This window comes from Phalacrocorax carbo, chromosome 4 (assembly GCF_963921805.1).
Source record: "Phalacrocorax carbo chromosome 4, bPhaCar2.1, whole genome shotgun sequence".
NCBI lineage: Eukaryota > Metazoa > Chordata > Aves > Suliformes > Phalacrocoracidae > Phalacrocorax > Phalacrocorax carbo.
Genome location: NC_087516.1, coordinates 84,604,182 through 84,618,043, shown reverse-complemented (window position 1 = coordinate 84,618,043; position 13,862 = coordinate 84,604,182). Strand labels below are relative to the sequence as shown.

At 54.3% G+C, this 13,862-nt stretch overlaps 1 long non-coding RNA gene across 2 annotated transcripts; it reads right to left on the bottom strand.

Annotated features, from left to right (window-relative positions):
- Positions 1-8,867: 8,867 nt before the first annotated feature.
- On the bottom strand, positions 8,868-12,747 carry LOC135313311 (uncharacterized). 2 transcript variants are annotated; one of them, XR_010372927.1, is made up of 5 exons: positions 12,688-12,747; positions 12,562-12,602; positions 12,397-12,460; positions 10,110-10,202; positions 8,868-8,930 (listed from the first exon to the last, which is right to left on the bottom strand). It is a non-coding gene; the product is annotated as an uncharacterized LOC135313311 (long non-coding RNA). The 2 variants fall into 2 exon arrangements; XR_010372926.1 differs by lacking the exon at positions 8,868-8,930 and having other exon boundaries at positions 10,096-10,202.
- Between the last annotated feature and the right edge of the window lie 1,115 nt (positions 12,748-13,862).

Here is a 13,862-nt window from a genome sequence, read left to right as displayed (position 1 = left end):
CTAACCCTAACCCTAACCCTAACCCTAACCCTAACCCTAACCCTAACCCTAACCCTAACCCTAACCCTAACCCTAACCCTAACCCTAACCCTAACCCTAACCCTAACCCTAACCCTAACCCTAACCCTAACCCTAACCCTAACCCTAACCCTAACCCTAACCCTAACCCTAACCCTAACCCTAACCCTAACCCTAACCCTAACCCTAACCCTAACCCTAACCCTAACCCTAACCCTAACCCTAACCCTAACCCTAACCCTAACCCTAACCCTAACCCTAACCCTAACCCTAACCCTAACCCTAACCCTAACCCTAACCCTAACCCTAACCCTAACCCTAACCCTAACCCTAACCCTAACCCTAACCCTAACCCTAACCCTAACCCTAACCCTAACCCTAACCCTAACCCTAACCCTAACCCTAACCCTAACCCTAACCCTAACCCTAACCCTAACCCTAACCCTAACCCTAACCCTAACCCTAACCCTAACCCTAACCCTAACCCTAACCCTAACCCTAACCCTAACCCTAACCCTAACCCTAACCCTAACCCTAACCCTAACCCTAACCCTAACCCTAACCCTAACCCTAACCCTAACCCTAACCCTAACCCTAACCCTAACCCTAACCCTAACCCTAACCCTAACCCTAACCCTAACCCTAACCCTAACCCTAACCCTAACCCTAACCCTAACCCTAACCCTAACCCTAACCCTAACCCTAACCCTAACCCTAACCCTAACCCTAACCCTAACCCTAACCCTAACCCTAACCCTAACCCTAACCCTAACCCTAACCCTAACCCTAACCCTAACCCTAACCCTAACCCTAACCCTAACCCTAACCCTAACCCTAACCCTAACCCTAACCCTAACCCTAACCCTAACCCTAACCCTAACCCTAACCCTAACCCTAACCCTAACCCTAACCCTAACCCTAACCCTAACCCTAACCCTAACCCTAACCCTAACCCTAACCCTAACCCTAACCCTAACCCTAACCCTAACCCTAACCCTAACCCTAACCCTAACCCTAACCCTAACCCTAACCCTAACCCTAACCCTAACCCTAACCCTAACCCTAACCCTAACCCTAACCCTAACCCTAACCCTAACCCTAACCCTAACCCTAACCCTAACCCTAACCCTAACCCTAACCCTAACCCTAACCCTAACCCTAACCCTAACCCTAACCCTAACCCTAACCCTAACCCTAACCCTAACCCTAACCCTAACCCTAACCCTAACCCTAACCCTAACCCTAACCCTAACCCTAACCCTAACCCTAACCCTAACCCTAACCCTAACCCTAACCCTAACCCTAACCCTAACCCTAACCCTAACCCTAACCCTAACCCTAACCCTAACCCTAACCCTAACCCTAACCCTAACCCTAACCCTAACCCTAACCCTAACCCTAACCCTAACCCTAACCCTAACCCTAACCCTAACCCTAACCCTAACCCTAACCCTAACCCTAACCCTAACCCTAACCCTAACCCTAACCCTAACCCTAACCCTAACCCTAACCCTAACCCTAACCCTAACCCTAACCCTAACCCTAACCCTAACCCTAACCCTAACCCTAACCCTAACCCTAACCCTAACCCTAACCCTAACCCTAACCCTAACCCTAACCCTAACCCTAACCCTAACCCTAACCCTAACCCTAACCCTAACCCTAACCCTAACCCTAACCCTAACCCTAACCCTAACCCTAACCCTAACCCTAACCCTAACCCTAACCCTAACCCTAACCCTAACCCTAACCCTAACCCTAACCCTAACCCTAACCCTAACCCTAACCCTAACCCTAACCCTAACCCTAACCCTAACCCTAACCCTAACCCTAACCCTAACCCTAACCCTAACCCTAACCCTAACCCTAACCCTAACCCTAACCCTAACCCTAACCCTAACCCTAACCCTAACCCTAACCCTAACCCTAACCCTAACCCTAACCCTAACCCTAACCCTAACCCTAACCCTAACCCTAACCCTAACCCTAACCCTAACCCTAACCCTAACCCTAACCCTAACCCTAACCCTAACCCTAACCCTAACCCTAACCCTAACCCTAACCCTAACCCTAACCCTAACCCTAACCCTAACCCTAACCCTAACCCTAACCCTAACCCTAACCCTAACCCTAACCCTAACCCTAACCCTAACCCTAACCCTAACCCTAACCCTAACCCTAACCCTAACCCTAACCCTAACCCTAACCCTAACCCTAACCCTAACCCTAACCCTAACCCTAACCCTAACCCTAACCCTAACCCTAACCCTAACCCTAACCCTAACCCTAACCCTAACCCTAACCCTAACCCTAACCCTAACCCTAACCCTAACCCTAACCCTAACCCTAACCCTAACCCTAACCCTAACCCTAACCCTAACCCTAACCCTAACCCTAACCCTAACCCTAACCCTAACCCTAACCCTAACCCTAACCCTAACCCTAACCCTAACCCTAACCCTAACCCTAACCCTAACCCTAACCCTAACCCTAACCCTAACCCTAACCCTAACCCTAACCCTAACCCTAACCCTAACCCTAACCCTAACCCTAACCCTAACCCTAACCCTAACCCTAACCCTAACCCTAACCCTAACCCTAACCCTAACCCTAACCCTAACCCTAACCCTAACCCTAACCCTAACCCTAACCCTAACCCTAACCCTAACCCTAACCCTAACCCTAACCCTAACCCTAACCCTAACCCTAACCCTAACCCTAACCCTAACCCTAACCCTAACCCTAACCCCAACCCTAACCCTAACCCTAACCCCTAACCCCTAACCCCTAACCCCTAAACCCTAAACCCTAAACCCTAAACCCTAAACCCTAAAATCCTAAACCCTAAACCCTAAAATCCTAAACCCTAAACCCTAAACCCTAAACCCGGCCCTGGCGGCCATAATGGCCGTAACAGCCCTAACCTGAACCTGAACCCTGAAACCCCACTGTAATAACCGCTAAACCCTAGTAACTGTTATGCTGAGGCCAGCACCCCAATGACGCCTAACTGTGATGACCCATGGCTGTTAACCCTGGAAGCTGAAATGGTGACTCGTAACTGCTCTGTGTTGTGTGCAATTATGGTTTTAAGGTATAATCCTGTATTGAGGTTTTAGGTTGTCTGTGTTGTAGTGATTGGTTGGTTGGGGTGTTGGTAATTTTGTGTGTTGTAATTAGTTTCTGGGGTCTGTGTCTTTGTGGTAGAGTGTGTTGTGGTTCCTGTGTTATGCTGGGTACTTCTGGTGTCTTGTGGAACAGATAATTGGGTCTGTGTGGTTATTTCTGGTTGTGTGTTCAGTGCCTATGTGTGTGTCTGGTAGAGTTCCGGTAGGGGGTGTTATTTGTCAGGGGTGTGTATTGGTGATTGTTGTGGTCTACGTCGTTGTTGCAGGTGGCTAGTGATTGTCTTGGGTGGAGGTTCATTTTAGGTTTTGTGTTGTGGTTTGGGTTCCTGAATGGTTTTTTTTGTGTAGTTTTTTTTCTTTCATTTGTTGTGTTTGTAGTGTGTGTTTTTGTGTTTGTATGTTTGTTTTTGTTTTTTTTGTTGTTGACTGTTGTGTCAGGTGTTTGTGTGTGTTTTAGGTCATGGTGGATTAGTTTTTTTATTTGGTATTACTGACAACAAGGAAAAAAAAAAACACTAAAAATAATAAGAGTGGTGCAGCAGTAGGGAATGGCTTTTGGCTCTGGGAGTAAATTTTTTTATTTTCAATTATAACATTTAAGTTTTTTATTTTACTCAAAGAGCCAAAAGCCATTCCCTACTGCTGCTTTTTTTCCTTTAATTACCTCCCATAGAGTTTAAGGGCTACACAGAGCCCTGTCATTAAATCCCACCCACTGGAAATTACACCCCGCCCACAAATAACACACAGGAGGCCTGAATAAAACAGTGAGACACGTGTTTTCATTTAATTTATTATTGTATGAGTAATGCTCCTTTATTATGCCTCTGGTTTTGAGAAACACCAGACATAAAGCGTGCTTTTCCACCCGTCGCATTGCTCTAGGACCGCTCCACCTGCAATGTAACAGAGGCGTGATGTGCACGACTCCTAACGGCCTTCGTTTCCGTTACTATGCCCCATTGAGGTTTTCCCGTTCTAAGGATACGGTAACAAAGTACCCTGACTCCCCACACCTAACCACCCTCACTGCATGTAAACAACATATGTGTTTCCACAACTTATGATACCTACTACCGCAACGTGTCTTTTGCTCCTCATGCAACTACGTTTACTCGACCGGCCTCGCTCCTCTCCCTCCGATACCGGCTTCGTCGTTACCCTTATGCGTCGAGTCATTCCTTACCTAGCTTCGCGGCAACACCTCTACGTGCTCGTACACATCTCTACATGCACACTTTGATCTCGTCCTTGCTCCGAGGCCGAGCGGTAGCACTTAGGCCCGTGCAGTTATTTGCTGTTACTGATACGATCACCGTACTGGACAACATCTCCTACGCTTAAACCCCTTTTTCCCCCAGATAAATCCATTTCTACCGTTCATTCGTCTACTGAGCGGTACCCGTCTCCTCTCGTTGCCGTAATTCACTTCCCCTGCAAGGATAACTTTACCTCCCTAGGTCTGATACTTCACATCCCTACTAATTGGGTCGCCTCTTACTCAATAGTCCTCTAATTATACTAGAACTGTAACGCCTTTAGGGTCCTAGCAAGCGCTTACCAACTGAGCCTCAGACCCTGTTTCCTTAGGCACAAAGCTCGCTCTCCTTATGTAGTCCGCTTACTGCTCTGCTAATATAACTTCTCCTCTACCAATCCACACTGGCTCCGTGATGCGTACTACCGATTGTCTGACAGCATGCCTCCTCGCATCTCTGCGGACCTTAGACTTCAACGCCCCTATGACAGACAAACCAGCATCCTTGTAACATACGCTAACCGCACCAAAGGTACTTCCCTACGCCCTAGGCGTACACAATGACCGTAAACTCGCATCGTTCTCAGGCTGCCCCGCCTAAACGATGGCCGCCTACTCCAACTCCCCGTACCCGAAACCCACCGTATGCGATTTCATCCACACCAAGCCAGACCTATCGTCTCGTACATCCCAACATCACCCCTTCAATGCCGTATACCCAGACAGCACACAAAACCCTATGCCTAGCGGGACAGCCGCCCAAACGTGCCTATTACACATTGCCTGACACACTGGCTGTAGAATGCCTATAAACGCTTCGGGAAACCAACACCGGCCATGGAAGACAAAACCCAGATTCAGAAATCCCCCATCTCTAAGCCTCTTCAAAGACTGCATCTCAGCCCAACAAGAACACCTCCAACAACACCCCACACCACCAAACATCAGACCTGTACTGACACACACATTCAACCCGGCAACCTCACAAAGGTTTCCAACGGACCGCTCATCCGCCCGCCGTGTCTATCGCTCCTTCCTCTCCGCCAAGGCGCTCCGCCACCTGTCACCCTGCTCCTCCGGCGCTCCCTGGGAACTCCGCTCCCAGGCGCCTCAAAAAATTGCCCTGCCTGCCAAAACCCCGTCCCAGAGCCTGACCTCCGCCCAAACGTTGGCGATGAACGTCGCCTCGCAGAGCGGCCGGGACCGGGGAAAAAAAACCCCAGCCGGGGGAGAAAAAAAAAAATCCCCCAGCTGGGGTTTTTTTATTCTAATTTTTTTTTTAATCCTGTGGAAAAAGCTTGCTGTTAGCTACCACCACCAAACCCAACCCTCAAAACACCGTGAACACCCCACGCCGCACAACGTTATCAAAGGAGGTAGATGCAAAGCACTGCAACATACCAGGGACGCACATAGTCCCATACCTACGTTCACCCACACAACCCACAGCCTCAAAAAAGGGCCCTGCCTGCAAAAACCCCATACCGCCAAGCCTCACGACCCTACCGAAGCACGCATTCAACCCGGCAACCTCAGAAAGGCTTCCAACGGACCGCTCATCCGCCCGCCGTGTCTATCGCTCCTTCCTCTCCACCAAGCCGGTCCACCACCTGTCACCCTGCTCCTCCGGCGCTCCCTGGGAACTCCGCTCCCAGGCGCCTCAAAAAATTGCCCTGCCTGCCAAAACCCCGTCCCAGAGCCTGACCTCCGCCCAAACGTTGGCGATGAACATCGCCTCGCAGAGCGGCCGGGACCGGGGAAAAAAAACCCCAGCTGGGGGAGAAAAAAAAAAATCCCCCAGCTGGGGTTTTTTTATTCTAATTTTTTTTTTAATCCTGTGGAAAAAGCTTGCTGTTAGCTACCACCACCAAACCCAACCCTCAAAACACCGTGAACACCCCACACTGCACAACATTATCAAAGACGGTTTATACAAAATATATGTCACTACCCGTGTCCCTGGTTTATTTCAAACTACATTCACCCATAGAACACAGGCAGCCAATATTGACTTCTGCATTCACTCAACCTCACTACGCAAGGATGCGTCAATGTACATCCGATGATACCACACCAGCTCTAATCGATCACACGCAGCAGTGATGTACACGGGCGGATACTTCCGCCACGCCGCAGTGGTAGATTAACTATGGACGTTCGCTCGACTACAACAGGCAAACAGGGTACAACAAGCACTACATATGTGCAACCGTACAAGACAGCGGAGGTAAGTGCCTAGGTACACACACTCAGCCACACGAGTCACACAGGACAGCTATACAGATACACAACGATAAAGAACTGCACGATAGAAACTACATAGATATGTTCCAACAAACAAGAGCTGGAGGAATGTGTGCAGGCGTATACATACACCGATACAACAGTACGTGCATTCAACCGTACAAGTGTCGGAGGAAATTTAGTACCGTGCAGGCACCCAAAGATGATGGTTACCAAAGGGAGGAACGTATATGCCTTCACCTAAAAAAAACCCCCCAACAATCCACACTCGATAGCGTTGTCACCACCACATCGCTCCACAAGGACATACCCCACAACATCCCCCACCTCACGTGCACCTGGCTTCTCCTCTCACCTGCTCCTTACCCGTGCTGGACTTGGACGGTCATCATCCTTTGCGGCCCCTAGAGATAAAAGCACATAGAGTTGCCATTGCAGTTCCTAAAAAAAATCACCAGCTGCGCACCCCTCTTCTCTGCAACCCAATTCACCTCAAACGCTCCTTTGCCACCTTGCCCTGACTCGACACCCCCGGGCAGGGCGGCTCCAAGCCAAGACACCACAACCACAGACGAACCCTACGCGGAACGCCAACAACAACACGCCTCAAAAAACAAGCCGAGTCACTCGGCGACACCGACGACGCACGTACAGAAAACCTCCATCCGGGAAGAGCACGCGCAGAACCCTAGCGTGCTCCTAGCGCCACGCCAGAAAACGACGACACCTTCGTGGGCGGGACAAGCGCTTCCTCTCAAAACTGATGAGATGGATGCGCAAGCAGCCCGCCTTCAAGACCTCAGCCCCTGAAGACGCAAGGAAGAAGTGCCAGTCCCTAAAAGCGACAGCTAGCTAACAGAGCCACTCACGCGGCCGGGAACGGCCCGGCACAAGACCACCGGCCAGAACCACCCAAGACGCCAAAACGATCCACGCCGGAAGCTTGCGACGCCAAAAGAGAAGCGCCCGATGGGCGCCGTGCCCACGACTAGGGCCTCGCCAGGCCCTAGTAACGCTGCCGAGGCACCCGCCTCGATCCTACGGAACAAAGAACGACCGAGACCCGAGGAAGGTCAAACGCACCCAACACCAAACACACAGACGCGCTACACAACGACACGCACAGCCTGGAACCGCCCTGCCCGGGGCACGCTGCCGTCATATTTCAGAGGAACGCGCTCCATTCCCCTTCTCAAAGGGGACCGCTTCCTAGACAACCCTCTCCCCTACGCTCTCTTTAAAACCCCTTCCTGCCACAGCCAACCGTGCCCCCCTCGCTCCCCCAACCCCTTCCCCAGCACCGTTGCCTCAACTTAGCTTTCGAGGGGCCCAGAGTCTCCCTCTTCCCTTCCTTCTGAAGGACAAGCACACGTCACTCCTCCAGTCACCAGCTGCCTCTTTGTCATCTGAAAAATAAAAACAATCACAAGCCCCACACAACAGCCCTGTCAGTCAGCATCCCATCACTCTACAAAGACCTAGGCCGCTGCATCCGTCTACCTCAGATGCGCCCACCTGCTCCGCTCACTTGCTCTGTGGCCCTGCCCGACTCACACTATTGTCCTCCCTTCTGGCCCCTAGGGATACCGGGAGATCATGTTACCACTGCACTTCCAAAGGAAGATCTCCCCAGCCCCACGCCCCTCCTCCCTACGACCCAGCTCACCTCAAACGCACATCCAGTCCCAAGGGCAGCCGCACACAATCTAAAAAACCAAACAGAAATGTTTCAACCCGCTTGCCACACAACACCTTGGTACGGAACCGCCGCCCTGACCGCAATCGCCTCACCTTCTCGGACCTCTCGTCGCCGTGCGTCCTCTCCCCTCTGATGGCCGATTGCGGCACCTGCAAAAATCCAAGCAGAAAGGCACCTGCTGAGAAGCTGCAGAACTGTCAAGCTACCCGCACCAATCCCCGTCTAAGACTCGCACCTTTTCCTCACCAGCTCACCTACCTGGACGCCATCAGATCCAACTGCCACGTTCAAGCTTGACCACCACCTGCAAGACCCAAACAGGGGTTATTCATGACTAACTGCAAAGCCCCAAAGAGACACATCGCTACTTCAGCGCACCTAACATTGCTCACCCCGTGCAGTTCCCCTCCGGTGCCCGGATCCCGCTTGGCCCACCACATGCACCCTCAAATATTATTGCCATGTTGCACTCACAGAGCCATCAGTCACCACTTCCTTCTACATACACCACGCACCAACTCACCTGCTTACAGCGCTATCCTCGGCCCTCCTCCGTCGCCCTGCACGACTCCTCCCTCAGCATCTGCAAAAATATCAAACAAGTCCCCTCAATGAACAGCAATAGCTTAGCCATTCCACAGGCCTTGTTCCCAGGTAGCAAGCCCATCGAGAGCCCAGCTAGGCCTGCTCTGCCATCTAAACACCGTAAACCAAGCATTACGCCCGACCCACATCCAAGCCGGAACGCCCCTGAGATGCTCTCTGCTCCGCTGAAGCAGGAGCTCCCTCTCCCAGACAGCTACCGTCATCCCCGGGAAGGCCACAATACACCGTGGGAATTCTTTTTCTCACCCACAGACAACGGCCGCTCGATCTAAAAGGGCCACACATCTTTTCCCCCAAAGAAGCAAGGCACTTTGACACATAAGCCATAGCCTCTCATCGCTCCTTTGCCACCTTGCCCTGACTCGACACCCCCGGGCAGGGCGGCTCCAAGCCAAGACACCACAACCACAGACAAACCCTACACAGAACGCCAACAACAACACGCCTCAAAAAACAAGCCGAGTCACTCGGCGAGACCGACGACGCACGTACAGAAAACCTCCATCCGGGAAGAGCACGCGCAGAACCCTAGCGTGCTCCTAGCGCCACGCCAGAAAACGACGACACCTTCGTGGGCGGGACAAGCGCTTCCTCTCAAAACTGAAGAGATGGATGCGCAAGCAAGCAGCCCGCCTTCAAGACCTCAGCCCCTGAAGACGCAAGGAAGAAGTGCCAGTCCCTAAAAGCGACAGCTAGCTAACAGAGCCGCTCATGCGGCCGGGAACGGCCCGGCACAAGACCACCGGCCAGAACCACCCGAGACGCCAAAACGATCCACGCCGGAAGCTTGCGACGCCAAAAGAGAAGCGCCCGATGGGCGCCGTGCCCACGACTAGGGCCTCGCCGGGCCCTAGTACCGCTGCCGAGGCACCCGCCTCGATCCTACGGAACAAAGGACAACCGAGACCCGAGGAAGGTCAAACGCACCCAACACCAAACACACAGACGCGCTACACAACGACACGCACAGCCTGGAACCGCCCTGCCCGGGGCACGCTGCCGTCATATTTAGAGGAACCCGCTCCATTCCCCTTCTCAAAGGGGACCGCTTCCTGGACAACCCTCTCCCCTACGCTCTCTTTAAAACCCCTTCCTGCCACAGCCAACCGTGCCCCCCTCGCTCCCCCAACCCCTTCCCCAGCACCATTGCCTCAACTTAGCTTTCAAGGGGCCCAGAGTCTCCCTCTTCCCTTCCTTCTGAAGGACAAGCACACGTCACTCCTCCAGTCACCAGCTGCCTCTTTGTCATCTGAAAAATAAAAACAATCACAAGCCCCACACAGCAGCCCTGTCAGTCAGCATCCCATCACTCTACAAAGACCTAGGCCGCTGCATCCATCTACCTCAGACACACCCACCTGCTCCGCTCACCCGGCTGATCCGTGCCCATTCCGGACGAGGACGAACGCCATCCCCTGCGGCCCCTAGAGATACCACAGGATACACAAAGTTACCGTCGCTCTGCCAAAAAAGGAAGAACGAACCACACCAGCCCCGCGCCCCTCCCCTCTGCGACCCAGCTCACCTCAAACGCGCATCCAGGCCCAAAGGCAGCCGCCGCACAACCTGCAGAACCAGAGACAAACGCTTCCATTGAGTGGCCGTACGACAGACACCTTGCTCTCAAACAGGAGCCTGGCCTTCAACCCCCTCACCTCTCGGACCTCTCGTCGGCACGCGGCGTCTCCCCTCCGAAGCCTGCGGGCGGCACCTGCAAGAACCCAAGCAAAAAAGGACCCGCTCAGGTGCTGCGGGACTCTCAGGACACCCGCACCAACCGCCCCCATCTCAGACACGCACCTTTCCCTCGACAGCTCACCTGCCTGGCCTCCAGCAGATACGGTCGCCACCTTGAGGCTCGCCCACCACCTGCAAGAGCCAAACGCACATTGCTCACAACCACCTGCAACGCGGCACCTCAGGACGAATCGCTACGCTTCAGCCCACCCGTCACCGCTCACCCTGTGCGATTCCCCTCCGGTGCCCAGATCCCGCTCGGCTCCTCGCATGCGCCCAAAGAAAAATTACCACAATGGGCTCGTAGAGCCAACAGCCACATCTTCCCTCTAGCTACACCACACACCAACTCACCTGCTGACAGCGCCGCCCTCCATCACCCTGCACGACTCCTCCCTCGGCACCTGCCAAACCGATGTCAAACAAGTCACCTGCATGCACGGCCACAGCTGAACCATGACACGGGTCTCGATCGCATGTAGGAACACCCCCTTGAGAGCCCAACTAGGGCGGCTCCTAAACATAAGCACAATACATCAAACATTAAGCCCAGCACACAGACAAGCCACAACACCCTTGACATGCTACCTGCTCAGCTCAGACTCCAGCTCCCTCTCCCAGACACCTACGGTTGTTCCCTGGGGGCCCAGCCCACAAAACCCAACAGGATTTACTTCCCTCACCCACCGACAACAGCCACTTGATCCAAGACGGCTGCAAAACTCCTCCCCGCTCAAAGCCTGGGCGCATCCCTAGATGCCAGCACCACCCACCTTGCCCTGACTCTCCATCCCCGGGCAGGGCGGCTCCAAGACACACACAGAACAACGCTACACAGAACGCTACAGGCAATGCACCCTGAAGGATGAGAGGCAGCTCTCGGAGAGAACGACGACACCCAGATGGGACCCCGACGGTGACGTCGGCAGGCCCTACGGCAACACCAGAGAACGCCAACAGCTTCGTGGCCCGGGACAAGAGCTTCCTCTCGCCACCGAGACGACAGACGCGCAACCAGCCCAGCTTCAAGACCTAACCGCCTACGGATGCAAGGAAGAAACGCCAGTCCCCAAAAAACTCACAGCCACAGAGCGGCGCCGCTCACGCAGCCGGGAACGACGCCGCCCAAGACGACCGTCCAAGACGCCAAAACGATCCACGCCTGAAGCTTGCGATGCCAAAAAAGAAGCGCCCGATGGGCGCCGAGCCCACGACTAGGGCCTCGCCGGGCCCTACCAACGCTGCCGAGGCACCTGCCCGGCTCCTAAAGAACAAAGAGAGCAACCGAGACCCGAGGAAGGTCGGAGACACCCAACACAAAACACACACACTGCACAATAACGCACACAGCCTGGAACCGCCCTGCCCGCCACACGTTCCCGTCACGTTGAAGAGGAACCTGCTCCTTTTCCCTGCTCCCAAAGGGGACCGCTTCCTGGACAGCCCGCTCCGCTGCGCCATCCTTAAAACCCCTCCCTCCCGCAACCCCTTCCTCAGCACCGTTGCCTCAACTTAGCTTTCAAGGGGCCCAGAGTCCCGGTCCACCCGTCCTTCAGAAGAACAAGCGCACAGGCAGCCCACTGCATCGGTCCTCCAAGTCCCAGGTGCCTTTTCATCATCTAAACAAAAACAACAAAAATACACACACCGCCCTGGCAGTCAGCATCCCATCACTCAACAAGGACCTCCCCCGCAACGTCCCCCACCTCACGTGCACCCGGCTGCTCCGTGCCCATTCCGGACGAGGACGAACGCCATCCCCTGCGGCCCCTAGAGATACCACAGGACACACAAAGTTACCGTCGCTCTGCCAAAAAAGGAAGAACGAACCACACCAGCCCCGCGCCCCTCCCCTCTGCGACCCAGCTCACCTCAAACGCGCATCCAGGCCCAAAGGCAGCCGGCGCACAACCTGCAGAACCAGAGACAAACGCTTCAATTGAGTGGCCGTACGACACCTTGCTCTCAAACAGCAGCCTGGCCTACAACCCCCTCACCTCTCGGACCTCTCGTCGGCACGCGGCGTCTCCCCTCCGAAGCCTGCGGGCGGCACCTGCAAGAACCCAAGCAAAAAAGGACCCGCTCAGGTGCTGCGGGACTCTCAGGACACCCGCACCAACCGCCCCCATCTCAGACACGCACCTTTCCCTCGACAGCTCACCTGCCTGGCCTCCAGCAGATACGGTCGCCACCTTGAGGCTCGCCCACCACCTGCAAGAGCCAAACGCACGTTGCTCACAACCACCTGCAACGCGGCACCTCAGGACGAATCGCTACGCTTCAGCCCACCCGTCACCGCTCACCCTGTGCGATTCCCCTCCGGTGCCCAGATCCCGCTCGGCTCCTCGCATGCGCCCAAAGAAAAATTACCACAATGGGCTCGTAGAGCCAACAGCCACATCTTCCCTCTAGCTACACCACACACCAACTCACCTGCTGACAGCGCCGCCCTCCATCACCCTGCACGACTCCTCCCTCGGCACCTGCCAAACCGATGTCAAACAAGTCACCTGCATGCACGGCCACAGCTGAACCACGACACGGGTCTCGATCGCATGTAGGAACACCCCCTTGAGAGCCCAACTAGGGCGGCTCCTAAACATAAGCACAATACATCAAACATTAAGCCCAGCACACAGACAAGCCACAACACCCTTGACATGCTACCTGCTCAGCTAAGACTCCAGCTCCCTCTCCCAGACACCTACGGTTGTTCCCTGGGGGCCCAGCCCACAAACCCCAACAGGATTTACTTCCCTCACCCACCGACAACAGCCACTTGATCCAAGACGGCTGCAAAACTCCTCCCCGCTCAAAGCCTGGGCGCATCCCTAGATGCCAGCACCACCCACCTTGCCCTGACTCTCCATCCCCGGGCAGGGCGGCTCCAAGACAAACACAGAACAACGCTACACAGAACGCTACAGGCAATGCACCCCGAAGGATGAGAGGCAGCTCTCGGAGAAAACGACGACACCCAGACGGAAACCCCCGTCCGGCAAGACCGCCTGCGGGACCCCGACGGTGACGTCGGCAGGCCCTACGGCAACACCAGAGAACGCCAACAGCTTCGTGGCCTGGGACAAGAGCTTCCTCTCGCCACCGAGACGACAGACGCGCAACCAGCCCAGCTTCAAGACCTAACCGCCTACGGATGCAAGGAAGAAACGCC